General features: G+C 46.4%; 1 pseudogene; it reads left to right on the top strand.

The window, feature by feature from the left end:
• The first annotated feature begins 559 nt into the window (after positions 1-559).
• LOC141073697 (uncharacterized) lies at positions 560-17,038 on the top strand (annotated as a pseudogene).
• The last annotated feature ends 1,307 nt before the right edge of the window (positions 17,039-18,345 follow it).

Here is an 18,345-nt window from a genome sequence, read left to right as displayed (position 1 = left end):
CACATTGTTCTAGTTTAAAGCTCTCCTGATGAGTGTAGCAAGGTGACTTCCAAATACATGTTTTCCAGTCTTTGTAAGGTGCACCCCATCTCTAGCAAGTAGTCCATCGTATAGGTAATTCACTCCGTGATCCAGAAATCCAAATCCTTCCTGACGGCACCATCAACATAGCCAGTTGTTCACCTGCAGAATCTTATTCCACCTCCTTGTTCCATGACCATCCACTGGGAGGATGGAAGAGAAGACCACCTGCGCTCCCAGTTCTTTCACTTTCTTACCTAAGTTCTCAAAGTCACTGCAGATGGTTTCCAGGTTGTTTTTTGCTGTGTCATTTGTCCCCACATGTATTAGCAGGAATGGGTAGTCATCTGTAGGTCTGAAGAGTCCTGATATCCTGTCAGGCACATCTTTGATTTTTGCACCTGAAAGACAGCACATTTCTCTTGAGGTTATATCCAGTCTGCAGATAGTGGCCTCTGTTCCTCTCAACAGGGAATCCCCCATGACCACCAATCTCCGTTTCTTCTTCACAACATTTTTCTTTCTCCATCCAGGAGGATTCTGAAGGCGTACAAGGTTGCTGTTTGTGGGCAAAGAGAATTCTCCTGAGTGACCCTTCCTTTATGGATAGGGACAGGGACAAGATGGCGGAGAGGATATTACACCTCATCCTAGAGATTCTCTTCCGGCTTACTGGAGAGGTGAGAGATTCTGATGACGTCACATTACATCATTCTTATCTATGGGAATAACAGATGGACAGAACTGGAGAGGTGAAGACTCTGGAAATGTATGTAGTGAGATTTATTAATGTGTCTCTCCATAACCAGGATTACACAGTAGTGAGGAAGAACTCTAGGGAGCGCTGTCACGCCCCTGTGTCTGAGGGATGGGGAAGACCCCTGAGCCCAATCACAGGGCCTCCACCTTGCCCCGATTCATGAGGACATCAATGACCAAAACATACTAGAACTCACCTACAAGATGATTGAGCTGCTGACTAGAGAGGTGACACTGCTGGGAATGCTGGGACATTATACAGTAACGCTATGGAGGGATCGGGGGGATGACGGTATCATTGTATGTGTCAGGTTCCTATAAGGTGTCAGGATGTCGCCGTCTATTTCTCCATGGAGGAGTGGGAGTATTTAGAAGGACACAAACATCTGTACAAGGACATTATGATGGAGGTTCTTCAGCCCCTCACATCACCAGGTAATAGCCAGGACTAAATACACACGGCCTATAATTATCTGTATGTAAAGAATGAATTCAGTGCCTGTATGTCTTTCCTCCAGTTCTATCCAGTGAGTGGACAACACCAGAGAGATGTCCCCGTCCTCTTCTTCCACAGGACTGTAATCAAGAAGATCCCAGTGTTCCTCAGGATCATCAGGTAGATGGAGAGAAGGTGTCATGAGATCTCCCCTATGCTGTGTAGAAGCTGTGAAGGTCTTTTTCTCAGTGTTGTTTTGTCCACCAGAATTATATGCTGAATGACCAATTTATTAGAGACAATGATTCTTTCATAACTAAGATTTCTGTATATGGTAATTAGACCAATGACACCAGAGTTCAGCAAAAAATGAAGTGATAATTTTTCAGTGTGAATTCACATTAGACTGAAAAACAAGAGTGATCTGAGCATCTTTGAATGAGGCACAGTCATCGGTGATCGGGTCAGGACCAATATTTCAGAAACTGCCATTTTTGTGAGATTTATATGTATAATGTGTCCAAACTATACAGAGAATGTTGCAATTGATATAAACTTCCATTGAAAGGGGATCATGAGGATATTAAAAACTCATCAAAAAGATATCAAGAACCGTTCTTAGGAACAATTGGTGCACAACTAATGCAAACTGCAACTGAATCCATAAAATACTAGGAAATTCGAGTGAACTGATCATGTCAGTCTGGTAAAGATGGAGAGCTTACCTAAGCATTGTGGACGACAAAGTTCATCACTTCATGGCAGTCGTTTATCCTGTGGTAGGAGGACAACACCCCATGCCACAAAATTTAGTGAAAAGTATCCTGGCTTCATTGGCCAACATTTCTACACCAAGTGTAATCAACAACCACAAATTGCTGAGCTTCTGATGGCCATGGAGGTTCAGTGCTCTACTAGATGGATGTCTCTAATAATATGGCACTTCAGTGTATGTTTTATGCTTGGAGAAGATGTCAGGATAAAGCTGACCGTAGAAATGAGATGTTGTCTGGATCTTCTCCAAGTTTCTGGTTATAGAGGCTGTTGGTTAGAATTAGGAGCCGACAGTTTGGATTTATACAGTCCAGCAGCTACTTGATAACTGCTGCTGTCATGTCATTTGTGGCCGTCTTGTTAATTTATAATCTTTTCTATTCTTTCTCGCACCTTTTCCATCTGTCTGTGACTTTTCCAATTTTTCTTTCAGGGTAAAGATCTGCCCCATATTCATACTACAGAGACATATATGAGGGGTGATGAGCGGTGTAAAGAGGAGAGTCCTACAGATATCCGCACAGGTGAGTTCTGATTACATTCTGAATTCTGATACAATTATGTGATTAATTTTTGGGTGCATTAGGCTAGTTTCACATTTGCGGACGGAGGAGCTGCGGAGGGCTGCAGACTTCCTCTGTGAAGCTCCGCCCACTGCCGCACCACTTCCGGTCAGCTCAACCTACGGCCGCATACTTCTGCATGCGGCCTGCGTACCCTATCTTTAACATTGGGTACGCAGGTTGTACGGAAGTATGCGGATGCCTCCGCATGCGTCGCTTTGAAGATGCAGCGACCCACGTGGAACGCAGCATGTTGGAATTTGTCTGGTTCACCGCAGACACATGGTCCATTGAAAAACACACTGACATGTGCACAGACCCATACACTTGAATAGGCAAATAATGCTCCGTTTTTCCCGAGTCTCTCCGCATGGCTAAGTAGTACTGTACAGCCACATATGGGTTACTGCCACATTCAGTAGAAATCATGGGACAAATTTTGGTGCCATTTTTACCCACTTCTTGTGTCAAAATGTAAAATCTTTGGCTAAAACGAATTTTTGGTGGTAAAAATATAGTTATTTTGTCTTCACTGCCCAATATGATCACTGCACCCCTAGATTAATTAATTAAGAAGTATAGTTCGTAAAATAAAGTAATTTTTTGGGGGTTCTGCTGTTCTGGCACCTCATGGGCTCTCCCAGTGGGTCATGGCACCTGCAAACCAAAACATTAAAATCTGTCTCTCCTTACCTTCTGAACTTTGCACTGTGCCTGAAAAATATTTCCCGATTACATGTAGGGTATTGGCACACTCAGGAAAAATGGACCTCAGTTTGTTGTAAAAAATTTCCTGTTAGGCTAGGTTCGCTTTTGCCTTCAGGAGGGCTGCGGATGGCTGCCTACATCCTCCTTTCTTCCTCTGTGAAGCTCCGCCTACTTCTGAATGCATCTTGCGTTTCCCTGCATAACTATCTTTAACATTGGGTACACAGGGACATACGGTGTGTGCGCATGCATCCGCACGCGACAATTTGACGTGTGCGGCGACCGCACGAAAATGCCATCAGGAACCTCATCCCTCATTGTCACCTATTACTGCCCTGGCTAGTACACTGGCCGGCAAAGGATGCTAGCCTCACCACTGCAGATAATACCACACAGGGGACAGTGACACACACCAAAGGGTCAAGGAGAAAACACAGCACTAAGCTTCCAGACACCGCTGCCAAACTTCACACCGCAGATAGCATGGCAACAGAACACCATCACCAGAAGTGGCTGACACCAGAGAGCTGCTCCTGCAAACAATGATCATGACACCTGAGGCAATGCTAAGCCTTTAACCCCCCTTTGGTGCAGTCATTACATTTGTGTAAGTCAGAGGTACTGTATTTATCCCCATCTAATAAATCGAACAGTGTTAGGTAGATAATGGCAAGGATATATATTACTCGGGTGGTTGATCCACTTTTTTGCAATGTGAGGCGTGGATATATGTTGGTCTCCCTTCAAGTTTCACTGAGGTAGGTGATGGCAGGAGTACTTAGTACGGCCCCTCATATCTTTTCTCGAGCGGCGATTTCCTGGTGAACTTTTTGACCAGGATGAAGTCACCGGGCTGCAAGCTGTGGGCGGACTTGTCTTGGTCAGGATCTGGAATGGAAGACAGAACCTTTGCATCTGTTACTGACAGTTCTTTGGTTAATGCAATAACAAAATTTACCAACCCATTTTGTCCTGCACTAAGCTGTTGAGGGAAATGACATCCTAACCTGGGTGGGCCGCTGAAAAGAATTTCATTTGGTGTCAGTCTGAGTACCCCCCGGGGAGTGTTTCGGACAGAATATAGGGCAATTGGAAGAATGTCCGGCCAGGGTAAAGACACTTCCTGGCTAATTTTGAGAATTTTGTTTTTGAGGGTACCATTGAGTCAATCAACCTTACCACTGTTTTGCAGGTAATAGGGTGTGTGTAAACCCAGTCCCACCCTGACCGTGTCCTAAAGGTCCTTTGTGATTGCTGCTCTGAAGGCCGGACCTTGGTCGCTCTCAACAACTTTAGAGATGCCACATCTGCAAACCACTCCTGTCATAAGGCTTTTTGCCGTGGTCCTGGCTGTCATGTTGGCTACTGGGTAGGCTTCTGGCCATCCTGAGAACATATCCACCGCCACCAAGGCATATTCATATTTTTTGGCCTTGGGCATCTGGATATGGTCGACCTGAATACTCTGAAAGGGGTATAGGGGCTTTGCCAAATGTTTCTGGGGTGTTCTTGCTGTTCTCCCTGTGTTGCAAGAAGCACAGACCAGACAGGACTTGGTGTAGGCTTGTATTGGCATAGATATGCCCACTGCCACATACTACTTGTTGATAGTGTCATGCATCTACTTCTTTCCTCTCTGGGCCACCATGTAGGCCCATGCTATAACGGGAGTATAGGCTTCGGGGAAGGCATAATTTGGTACCTAGCCGCCACAATCCATCTTGACTTTTTACTGCCTTTTTGCTGATCCATTGGTCTATTTCCTCAGGCTCCATTTGGTCCTGATGTATCTTTAACTTGGTCACAGGAGGTAGCTGTGGTTCTTCATCATCACATGGATGCCTATTTTGCCTTCTGGTGTGCCAAATAGTTTCCTTTTGCTTCTGCAGAACTCAACTTGCCATGAACCATGGTCCTAATGACTGCTACCACCTTCATTAGCTGCCGAATTGCTGCGGCAGCTTGGAGTTCAGCTTCCTTTGCTGGCATTGAAGGTGGCAAGGATCTGGCTGAGATAAGTTCTTCTTGGGTCACTAAAGCCCATCCGGTGTAAAATCTTCCAGTTTCATCAGCATACCTGGATCCATCTGTATACACCACAAGATCGGCTCCTGGTAGCGGTGCCTCTGATATCCAGGGTAAATATTGAGTCTCCGATAGCATGTGTTCCAGGCAGTCATGATTGAAGGGGCCCAGTTCATCTGGTAAAAGGTCGTTTGGAGGGTTGGGGGTCTCTGGAAATGGGTGGTCGAGGTCCACTGGATCCCCCCTGGAAAAAGGAAGTAGGGTGGATGGATTGAGCTCAGTACATCTCTTTAGCATTACATTGCTTGGAAGGAGAAGAGAACATTGGAGCCTGGGGTGTCCCTGAGTATTCAGGTGCTGAAGCTGTGTTTGGGAGAGGATGGCTTGTATGTCATGGGGAGCGTAGAGAACAGTTTGGTGTCCTAGAGTTATTTCCGATGACTTATCCAAGAGGATGAGAGCTGCATGAACGGCTTTGAGACAGGACAGTGAAGCAAGGGCAACTGGGTCCAGTTTCGCGGAATAGTATCCAATAGGATGTATTTTCTCTCTGTGCTTCTGGCATAAAACTCCAGCTTCGTAGTAGTCAGTTTCACTGATAAAAAGAGTAAAAGGCCAATCATAGTTTGGTATACCAAGTGTTGGTTTTGACTTTATAGCCTCTTTCAGAGTGGCAATATTGCATTCGGAACTAGGAGAAAGTCTGAAGTAGGAACTGCTGACTGCTCCTGACTTAAGATCCTCATACAGCAGTGCCAGTATTTGCGAGGCATTCGGGATCCACTGGCAGCAGTAGGTAACAAGCCCAAGAAAAGATGGAAGTTGCTTGAAGCCTCTAGGCTTGGGGATTCCATATATAGCTTCCTTTCAGTGGTTAGATGTTTGAGTCCTTAGGAGATGCAATGTCCAAGAAAAATAACTTTGCTCTGGCACCACTGTACCTTGGCTAATGAGACCTTGCAGTTTTGTGAAGAAAGGAACAAGTGGAGAGCCAGACTGGTCGACGTGCAGGATTCTTCATCTGGGTTACACAGGAGTAGGTCATCAACATACTGCAGGAGATTGACCTGAGAGTGTACATCCTTCCACGGTTCGAGGTAAACCTGGAGAGCTTGAGAGAACTGGTTATGGGAGTTCTAGACTCCTTGAGGCATAACAGTCCATATATACTGGGAACTTCGGTAGGTAAATGCAAAAAGATATTGGCAGTCTGGGTGTAGAGGAATGCTGAAAATATTATCAGTTAGATTGATTACAGTAAATGTTGCTGCCGTAGATGGAATTTCTGATAGAAGGGTATGAAGGTTGTGGACCACTGGAGTTTCGAGGACCGTAGTCTTGGTGCTAGAGGTGGTGGTGATAGCGGTGGAGGTAGCCCAAGGAGCAGTTCCACATCTTCCTCATCTTTAAGTTTATCGTCCATTGTTCGGGGGTGAGGGCCTCTCACAGTTGAGGCATAATTCCACTCAATTCTTGCGGGGATTGGGTTCTGGTATGAGGGAACCCCAGGGAGACTGGGTGCCCCTCCTGGTTCACACAGATTATATGGAGGTGGGGGTGGTGCACGTCCCCAGGTGGACGGGACAACTTGATAGTCCAAGCTCAGATTACCGTCAGCATTGGTGACAAGCGGGCTGGGGCTGAGTACCGGTGGGTCGTAAGGAAATAACTGACATTGAGAATATAGGTACCCATGGATCAGGTGGTGGAGTGTAATATTGAACATTAAGGGTAAGGACGGGGTAGGCCTCTGCAAGCACCAATGTGGTTTCAGTCAGGGCCTTCTCGGGATGTGACTCGAGTGTGCCAAGATGGCTGCCGATGGCAGCTGGGGGCTGGACGGGGTGCGGTTTCTGTGTCCCAAGATGGCATCCAATGGAGGCTGGGGTCTGGACCCCCAGGCACACTGACTGTGTCACCAGAACTGAAGCAGGTGGGGGTGGGACAAGTAAATGCATTACATTACCCTTCCCATCTTTCCCCTCCTGCTCCACCCAACTTTCCTTAGACAAATTTTTGCAGACTAATCTGCCATCATCACATTTCCCCCCTTACAGAACCATAAAAGCTTTTCCATTATCTTGCTGCCTTTAGACAAAAAAAGAGACTGAGTGTTAGGGTTCGAAGAGGTGCCTGTCTATTTTTTTGCGCCCTCGTGGTTCGACCATGCTATGCCTCCGCACTCGGAACCACATTGAGAATCTGGGAGCACAGAGAACCTTGTGCTCAACTTACCACAGATCAACTCCTCTCCCATGCTGGCTACTACACAGGCAGAACTAAGATAGCTAAGAATGGTAATGACACTCTCAAGTCACGTACATACAACAGGTTACAGGCAATGAACCACGATTTTCGTTCCTCACAGCCAGTAGCCGTGGGTTCTTTAGGGCCCCCCAGGGTACATATCCCACACACCACCATGTCAGGGTGACATAATCATCCGGCATACACGAGTACGGAACTACACAGACTGACTCGAATGACGTAGGCAAGTACTACAGATTGCCAAGGAAATAAGCAGATTCATCGTGTTCTCTTAGAGGTGATCTGTCTCCGATTCGAGCCACCCTGGATGTTCCCCCTTGATCCAAGCTGGGTGTCGATGTCTGGTGAGCGTACCCCTTCAGTGGCCCCACGTTGTTGCGGCAATAATGTCGGGGTGATCTCTAAAGGTGAGATCTAAGCGATTTCCTGCCCCTGCCCTAATAAATATGAGCCGAGTGCATGCTTAGAAGAGAGACATCGGATATAGAAATCAGATGTTTTCTTCTCTTGGCAGGAGCTGGCACAAACAGAATTTTATTAGTAGAACAAAAGATCATTTAACAGACAGGAAAAGGGCGTCGCACAACTCCTGAGCAGCAATGCTGTCAGTCTGTGATAGGTCCATGCTAACTCCATTCCATATATAGTCTTCAGTGTATCTACTTCACATTCCAAAGATTCCAGGGCGTAGTCAACAGGCTGTAGAAGCCATCTTGTCACACCACATCTGAACGAGCTTATGTAAGGTTAATAACTGTTTTCATTAGCCATTCTCTCCTTCACAAAATGAATTCACATATAGGGGGTTTCTGTTCTGGCATCTCAGGGGCTCTGCCAATGTGACATGGCACCCTCAAACCATTCCAGCTTAATCAGAACTCCAATATGGCGCCTCTTCCCTTCTGAGCTTTGCACTGTACCTCAAAAGTAGTATTCCCCTACATATGGGGTATCGGCGTACTCAAGAGAAATTGCCCAACAACTTTTGGGGTCCAATTTCTCCTGTTAAAATATGATTTTTTATTTTTACGGCTCTACGTTATAAATTTCTGTGAAGCACTTTGGGATTTAAAGTGCTCACCACACATCTAGATAAGTTCCTTGGGGGATCCAATTTCCAAAATGGTGTCACTTGTGGGGGGATTCCATTGTTTAGGCACATCAAGGGCTCTCCAAACGCGACATGGTGTCCAATCTTAATTCCAGCCAATTTTGCGTTGAAAAAGTAAAACAAAGCTCCTTCCCTTCTGAGCTCTGCCATGCACCCAAACAGTGGTTTACTCCCACATATGTGGTATCAGCGTACTCAAGACAAATTGTACAACTGTTGGGGTCCAATTTCTCCTGTTTCCCTTGGTAAAATAAAAAAAATTAGATCTAAAGTAAATTTTTTCGTTGAAAAAAAGTTAAATGTTCATTTTTTTTAAAGATTCAAAAAATTTGTGTGAAGCACCTGAAGGGTTAATACACTTCTTAAATGTGGTTTTCAGCACCTTGAGGGGTACAGTTTTTAGAATGGTGTAACTTTTGGGTATTTTCTATCACATAGACCCCTCAAAGTGACTTCAAATGTAGTGTGGCCCCTAAAATGAAAAATGGTGTTGTAAAAATGAGAAATCGGTATTTAACCCTTATAATGTCCTAACAAAAAAAAATTGTTACAATATTGTGCTGATGTAATGTAGACTTGTGGAATAGGCTACTTATTAAGTATTTTGTGTGACATATATCTGTGATTTAAGGGCATGAAAAGTCAAAGTTGGAAAATTGCAAAATTTTCATAATTTCCGTCAAATTTCTGTTTTTTTTAGCAAATAGATGCAAGTCATAGCAAAGAAATGTTACCACTATCATGAAGTACAATATGTCATAAGAAATCATTCTCAGAATCACCGGGATCCATTGAAGCGTTCCAGAGTTATTACCTCATAAAGGGACAGTGGTCAGAATTGTAAAAATTGGCCTGGTCATTATCATGCAAACCATGCTTGGGAGTAAAGGGGTTAATATTTTGCTTAGGAGACTTGAAGCTGTGATCATCCGATCACATGTGCTATACATAGCAGGGCTTCAGCATTGCTGTGTATAGCAGAAATCATTATCTCCTATGATTATCATTATTGTTATTATGATTATGAAATCATTATGTCCTATGACTATGATACAGAAATATCATAATGATAACTCAAAGGTCTTGTGCTGATCCTTTTCTGGGCTGTTATGACAATTTATCAACGCCCTGCGATCTTGCCACTGGCACGCTAATAGGAGCGTGTAGTGACGAGCGCCCCGCTGACAAGTGTTAAATCTCGCTGTCCGAGATTGACAGTCAGATTTCACACATTAATAGCTGGTAAAGACACATGAGAGCTGAGTGCGGTCTTCTGGATAAGAGAAATGACGTAAATATATGTCGTGAGAGGGTTAAGCGATTTCCAAATTATTGTTTTCTTTCCATCTTACACAGTATCCCAATGTTTTTGGAATTGGGGTTGTTCGAGGTCTTTAGTCAAAGCCAAAATCTAATTTTACTACAAATTGTAAAGACACTTTACTAAATAAATGCTGTAAAATGTATATCAAAATTAATAAACCCAAAAAGGCACTGTTATTGAGAAACATCAATGGTTTTATTTTTGACAGATGACTGTACCAGGAGCTCAAAGGAACATATATTTTTTTCAGATGTTGAAGCAGATGACCGTAGTATCACACCAGATACATATGAAGAGTATGTCATTATCCAAGATATTCCTTCAGCCCTTCACAGCATAGATGTATCATCTGATCCCTTTCAACAGGTTCTTTCTACTGATTCATCACAGACTTTTAAACAAAATAAAAATAACCAAAGGCATAGTAAACATCAAAGATATCACGCAAGAAAGAAGACGTGTTCATGCTCAGAATGTGGTAAAGTTTTTAAAGACAAAAGAAATCTTGCTATACATCAGAGAATTCACACAGGGGAAAAGCCATTTTCATGTTCAGAATGTGAGAAATGTTTTAATCAGAAATCACATCTTGTTGACCATCAGAGAATTCACACAGGGGAGAAGCCATTTTCATGTTCAGAATGTGGGAAGTATTTTAGTCAGAAATCACATCTTGTTGAACATCAGAGAAGTCACACAGGGGAGAAGCCATTTTCATGTTCAGAATGTGAGAAATGTTTTAATCAGAAATCACATCTTGTTGAACATCAGAGAATTCACACAGGGGAGAAGCCATTTTCATGTTCAGAATGTGGTAAATGTTTTACAGACAAAACAACTTTTGTTAGACATCAGAGAATTCACACAGGGGAGAAGCCATTTTCATGTTCAGAATGTGGGAAATGTTTTACTCAGAAAACAGGTCTTGTTGGACATCAGAGAATTCACACAGGGGAAAAGCCATTTTCATGTTCAGAATGTGGGAAAGGTTTTAGTCAGAAATCACATCTTGTTGAACATCAGCGAATTCACACAGGGGAAAAGCCATTTTCATGTTCAGAATGTGAGAAATGTTTTAGTCAGAAATCACATCTTGTTGAACATCAGAGAAGTCACACAGGGGAGAAGCCATTTTCATGTTCAGAATGTGGTAAATGTTTTACAGACAAAATGCCTTTTGTTAGACATCAGAGAATTCACACAGGGGAAAAGCCATTTTCATGTTCAGAATGTGAGAAATGTTTTAATCAGAAAATAGGTCTTGTTGTACATCAGAGAACTCACACAGGAGAGAAGCCATTTTCATGCTCAGAATGTGGAAAATGTTATGCAAACAAAGCACATCTTGTGAAACATCAAATAGTTCACACAGGGGAGAAATTATTTTCAAATCCAGAATGAGGGAAATGTTGTTCTCAGAAATATGATTTTGCTAAACATCAGAGAACTCACACAGGGGAGAAGCAATTTTTATGTTCAATGTGTGGGAAATTTTTTCACAGAAAAGAAATCTTGGGCATGCGCATTAGCAGCTATCAGACACAACCGAGAGCTGTTACTGCTCAGGAGTGGATGGCGCCATCTTGGAGGAGGAATTTTTTTTTCTTCTCGAGCAAGATGGCGCTGCTTGTGTAGGTACGTGTGCCGACTAGGGGGTGGTCCCTTTTTCACCGCGAACAGGCTGGAGACAGAAACCGATGTGCGTTCACCAGGTCCTCTTTATTGGCCGTCCTCCCGACGACCATAGCAACACAGCAGCAGCGCGACAGCTTCTACAGACAGGCCCGGGTACCTTTCACCTTCTCCTCTGTCCTTTACAGTGATGTCCCTTGCGGCTCTTTCACGGTGGCTGCCTTAGGCCCACCACCACAGCGCTTCACCTGTCCGAGTCTGTCCGTCTGGTACCCCTGGGCTTCCTCTGTCCTGCGGCTCTACTGTCAGGGCCATCCCCCTGTCTCCTTCCAGTCCCTCCCGGAGTTATTCCTCTCTGTCTCTTCCTCCTTCAGTCTCCTGCTCTGCTGAACTCCTCCTCCTGGACTGGCTAGCTTCTGGAACTCTCTCTCCCTATTTATTCCCCTCCCTGAGAATTCCTTTCTAGAGCTCCTGTAACTCCTCCCCCCATGACTATGTGGGTTGCTAGCCTTAAGCTGTTGTTAAGCCCTTTTCTCACTGATCTCTGCCTCCATCTTGTGGCCAAGCTTCAGTACTGCACTGTCTCCTTTTCCTGCTGTTCTTGGTCTCCCCCTAGTGGTCAAACCCAGTACTTTACCATCTTCCACTGTCTCTAGCTGTCTCCCCACATACATATACAACAGTCCATGTCAAGTACTTTTACTGCACATTTTGCAATCACCTTCCTACTGCAGACAGGTCCATAGGTCAGTCTACTTCCCTACATACCTCCTTCCTTTTACCATTGTCGTCCTCAACAATCTCGTCCCCTTCATTTTTCCACCTGAAGCTTCTCCACCTTCTGTTGTCTGACCGGTCATTAAGCAAAGCCCATGATACACAGGGAGCCAAGTAGAACCGAGAGCAATCATGCTCCGAGTAGCTCATGGCCACTCGCCAGCGCGTACGCCTCTATGACAATTCCTTCTGGTTGGGATAGGACCATCCGGACTTCTCAACGGGTGCATTCCTCCCACTTTTCTCACCTTCAGCACCATTTTCAAATTGGAGCGCAACGACTGAGGCTCTGGCCTACCAGGTTACCGCATGCTTCCCTCTTTCAGTTTGGGGTGTTTTTGCTACTTAGGATCTGATCTATGGACCGCTGTCTGTTTCAACTCTATAAACTTCCTTGTACCTTCAGTTAAGAGCAGTCATGGTAAGCATTTTTCCTTACTCCAGTAACCGGGACCTGTTGAACATTCTTTTGTTTAACATTTTAAACTAATTACACATAATTTCAACATATACTACTTTTTAATATGTATAACACTTTAAACTTTTTTTTTTTTTTTTTTTAACTCTCAGCATTTTTAAACCTAAACATAATCAGCGCTCCCCCTTCCTTTGAGGACAGCACCCCTCATGCATTCCCGCATGTCAGGAGTAGGGATATTTTACCCCGAGGGGACATAGAATGGTCCCCATGCTGTGCAATGGCGCACAGCAGTCCCAGTAGTCCCTTTTTCCAGTGGTGCTCCGGGCCATCTCCTGACAGCCGATGTTCTGCCAACAGCAGGGAACTCTACAGCTGTGAAGTCCCCAGGATGCTTTAACTGGCCCTGGGCCCTGAGTGTCCTTGATGCCCGGGACCCAGGAGTCCTCCTCTCCTTTATGGGTGTCATGTCCTTCAAGGTACGCGATGACCACCACGGCATAGTAGCCGCATGGGCAGTATTCTTTATAGTAGGATACCCGGTCTCCCATCCACAGGGCCCGCCCGTGCTTGACGGAGGCCATGTTTAAATACACTTTGTGGCCGGTCTCCACTTCTCAAGTAAACCTGTAACCCTTCTCAGCATTGGTGTATACGAGCTGCCCGGTAGACCGAGGGACAGACATGGCTGCCTCCCCCTTTTCGTGCAGCAGCGCCCAGACCTCCCGCTCTTTGGCCTTCTTCTGCGCGATGACGTCAGCGATACAGACAGAAGGCCAGGTGTAGGCCACGGAGCCTAACGAGTGGGCCGCGGCCAGAGCCGAGAGCGGGGCAGGCGGCCGCAGGCGCCGGTGGATAAGCCGCAGCTGGGGCCGAGTGCAGGGCAAAGGCAGCCACAGGTCCCAGTGAGTAGGTCGCAGCCAGGGCCGAGGGTGGGGCAGAGGTGGCCACGGGTACCACCGAGTAGGCCGCAGCCGGGACAGAGGTGGCCGCGGACACCGGTGAGTAGGCCGCAGCCAGGGCCAAGAGTGGAGCAGAGGAGGCCATGGGCGCCGGCGAGTAGGCTGTAACTGGAGCCGGGAGTAGAGCGAAGGCTGTCGCAGTTGTTGGTGAAAGGGCCGCGGATCCTGGCAACCCGGACGCAGCTACGGTCGGGAGTGGGGCCGAGGTGGCGGCGGGCCCCGATGGGTAGGCCGCCGCCGGGGTGTGGAATGCGGCAGGGGTGACTGCAGGCCTTGGTGGACAGGCCGCAGGCCCGCCCTGCGCCAGAGATGTGGGACGGGGCATCACCGGGTGGGACGGCTCGGAGTCATTAGCGGGGGCCGTGGAGCCATCAGAAGCCGGGTTCGCTGGAGAGCGGGGAGGCTGAGGGCCGGTGTGCCCTTGGGCCTGTCTCATGCACGGGGCATGGGGGCGGGAACTGCCTGCGGTGCCGCCGGCTGGACCGGGGAACGCTCACCTTCCCTGCCGCCACGGCTCCCGACAAGCCATTCAGCAGCTCCTCCAGCAGCCGATGATCTTCACCCCGCCATCTGGCAGCGCCAGCCTCCAGGCCCGATGATTCCATGGAGAGAACCCGTAGTTGTTCCTCCAGCGGCTGCTCTGGCAGGGTCTGGGGTTGTTCCTCTTCCCGGGTAGGTGTCTGTGATACCGACAGTGGCTCCCAGGGGCAAGTCTCTCGACGGGCCTCGATCTCCTGATGCCACCTCCATTCCAGGCATCCGAGTTCACGGCAGCTGCAGCGTCGCATCTCGTCCGATGTCCAGAAGTTTAGTGGCGCGAGGCAGCTGCACCCAGCCTGTTTATCAGCGTCACTCCCGGTCCAGGGTGGGGCTCTGGCCGGTCCCTCCACCCATTTGTCAACGTTCAGGGGGAGCAGGCAGTTGTCAGTGGATGTACACCGCTTCCCCCAGGGGCGGGTTCAACATAGCCCCTGATCGTCCAACTTAGCAGCAAACTCCTGCGATTCTTTCAGGCGCTTATACGCCACCGCCATCCTGCAAAGTCATTTTCCGCTCCGGATCCTTCTGATTAAAGCCAACAATCCCAAACCAAGTCCAATTTTGTAATCCGCAAGGGTAAATCTTCAATTCATTCAGCTTGGGTCCTTTAGATCTTCGGCGCAGTCTTACCACTGAAGTTGGTGTATTGGCGGTGATGATCCTGCCAACTACACCAAGTGTAGGTATGTGTGCCAACTGGGGGGTGGTCCCTTTTTCACCACGAACAGACTGGAGACAGAAACCGATGTGCGTTTATCAGGTCCTCTTTATTGGCCATCCTCCCGACGACCACAGCAACACAACAGCAGCACGATAGCTTCTACACACAGGCCCGGGTACCTTTCACCTTCTTCTCTGTCCTTTACAGTGACATCCCACGCGGCTCTTTCACTGTGGCTGCCTTAGGCCCACCACCACAGCGCTTCACCTGTCCGAGTCTGTCCGCCTGGTACCCCTGGGCTTCCTCTGTCCTGTGGCTTTCCTGTCAGGGCCACCCCCTGTCTCTCCTTCCAGTCCCTCCTGGAGTTCTCTCTGTCTCTTCCTCCTTCAGTCTCCTGCTCTGCTGAACTCCTCCTCCTGGACTGGCTGGCTTCTGGAACTCTCTCTGCCTATTTATTCCCCTCCCCGGGAATCCCCCTCTAGAGCTCCTGTAACTCCGCCCCCCATGACTATGTGGTTTCCTAGCCTTAAGCTGTTAATCCCTTTTCTCACTGCTCTCTGCCTCCATCTTGTGGCCAAACTTCAGTACTGCACCATCTCCTTTTCCTGCTGTTCTTGGTGTCACCCTAGTGGTCAAACCCAGTACTTTACCATCTTCCACTGTCTCTAGCTGTCTCCCCACATACATATACAGCAGTCCACGTCAAGTACTTTTACTGCACATTTTGCATTCACCTTCCTACTGCAGACAAGTCTATAGGTCAGTCCACTTCCCTACACCTGCGCAATAGCAGTTATCGGATCACCTCTATAGACACCGATAGCTGCTACAGCGCAGGTGCGGTGGGCACCCTTTTAAATTTGAATTTTTTTACTATCTGAATAGCCTCAAGCACAATTATTAGGACAGTAAACATGTGATTATGCTGCAGCGCCACGGTTGGCACGTGCCTGCAGAAGGCTTTTTTTTTCAGTATGTAGAGATATTCATTATGCAAACTAGGGGGCAGGTCACTGAGGGATCAGTGACCTGTCAGCACTCTGCATTATGAAAAGCTATTCAGAGCACCACATAAAGACCCCCCCCACAGGCCCACCCTGAAGCATGAGCATATCATTAACTCAAAACTGAAAATAAGGACTACACAACAACCACAAGACGGATTTCATCAACCAAGGTATCATTATAATCAGTATAACGGCGCCATCCTGATGCTGTTTGTAGGTTACTGTGCACAATACTACTGACAGGTTCCCTTTAAAGCATTAATTGATGATTCAGAAATATCTACTATATAATCGTCTAATTCTGTCCGTCTGTTTCTAGTGAAAATGCCGCATTGCTGATTGGTCGTGCCCGGCCGTGATTTGACATGAAATTCGAACGATGCACACCACCCCTAACGTCGGGAGATCTGCAGCGCTAGCCGCTGATCTCCCGATGGTTGCTGCAGGTCATCTCCTGCCGAACGGAGGTCAGCGGCAACGCAGCTGGGAGATGACCGGCGCTAGCCTGATTGGTCGCGGCTGGCCGGGCGCGACCAATCAGCGACAGGTGCAGTCCGCCCGCGAATTGCCGCGGGATTTGAACCACGCTTTTCTGATTGGTCGCGACCAATCAGTGATATTGGCTCGGAATTTAGCCCTCAGATATTCATGTAATGGTTTATATATTTTGATAATCTGTTTAATAATTTTGTTCAGTTGTATTAAGTTCTATGAGCAATAACATTTAATGATAATGTATATATTTTACCTGGAAAATCCTGTGTATTGCATTATTCTTAAATCTTCATAAATAAACTACATACATATTCTAGAATACCCAATGCATTAGAATCGGGCCACCATCTAGTAGGAAATAATCAGTAAGCATTTGTCATCAAAAAGCAAATTGAATCTAAAGAACTCACATATACACTAAATAGTCAACTTGATGGAGACACCGGTGTTGTTTTTGCCATAATTTCCATGAATGTGCTCTGCCTGCTTCTCAGAATGATTCTTAATGGGGGTTTTCAGATATTTTGTTAATAAAAAACCCTGTTCTTTTACTCACAGTCCATTGGTCCAGCGCTGAGTCCCTGCCACTGCTTTTTTCTTTAGTGTATCTTCCAAGCAAAATTGATAAAATGGGTGATGATATTAGGGTGTCAGTTTCAGAAATGGCAATCACACTAGGATTGCCATTTCTGAAACTGAAACTGCTGCTCTTCCTAATCAAAGGGTGAACAGCCCAGCTAAGATAATTTAGGTGCAGTAAGGGCTTATTTGGACATCTATATTGGTGCTCATACCTGCAATAATGAATGGGGCTGTTTACACGTCCATGATTTTTCACAATCAGTTTCCTCAAAATCGTGGACATATTGTTTTGAATGTTGGATCAAAATCGGCAATGCAAGTCTATGGGTCTGTAAAAAATTGGTCAGCACTCGGATGCCATCTGAGTGTGGTCCGATTTTTATTGTTAGAAGAAGGTAGAAAAACTTTTTTTTTTCACATACAAGAAAAACTAAAGACCAAACTCTGATAAAACTCAGAGGAAACTGTGACCAAAATCACTGATGAAACTCGGTCAGTTTTACTCATACCTGAAAAAACCTGACATGTGAATGAGCCCTTAGCCAGTTGGAGTTTATAGTAGATTCTATATTAGGAAGAAGGATAGAATAATTTGTCACCAAGAGCTCCTTATCTGAATGGTTTCCTGTCTCCCTAGTGGCAGGAATCAACATGTGGTGGAACGGGTTGATAAATTACTGTGAGGACTGGTGAAGATCCAAGAGTCATGGTCAACATGGTAATTGATGACAGAGGAAGTGATAGAGAATCCTTAAAATTAAAGATTTAGGCAGCAAGCTGCAAGGAACAGCCTGCAAAGTAGTATTCCCTGGAAAACTGCCTGTGCCATACACAACACAGGAGAAATTGTGGGATCTAAATGCATGGCTTAAGTCTTGGCTCAGTGCTGAGGGATTTTGGTTCTTTCAGCGGTGAGCTGACTTTTCATTGGGGTACAATCTGCATTCTGCAGATAAGTTGCTCCTGAATGAAAGAGGTTCGAAGCTATTTTATGTAAAGTCGTGTCCACAGCTCTAAAGGGCCCGTTACACATAGCGATATCGCTAGCAATATCACTATAACGTCACTGGTTTTTGTGACGTAGCAGCGGATATTGCTAGCGATATCTCTGTGTCTGATACTTACCTCCGACCGGCTCCCCCGCTGATTATCGCTGATCGTACGAGGACGTCCTGGACCGCTTCTCGTCGTCAGCTTCCTGCTGGGCTTCCTGTGGAGAGACAAACGACGCGTGGAGCCGGGCGGGAGGACGCAGGATCGCCTAATGTGACAGGTAAGTAGC

This window comes from Dendrobates tinctorius, unplaced genomic scaffold (genome assembly GCF_039654945.1).
Source record: "Dendrobates tinctorius isolate UK_male_01 unplaced genomic scaffold, ASM3965494v1 ptg000014l, whole genome shotgun sequence".
NCBI classification, from domain to species: Eukaryota; Metazoa; Chordata; class Amphibia; order Anura; family Dendrobatidae; genus Dendrobates; species Dendrobates tinctorius.
This window is presented reverse-complemented; position numbering and strand designations above follow the sequence as displayed.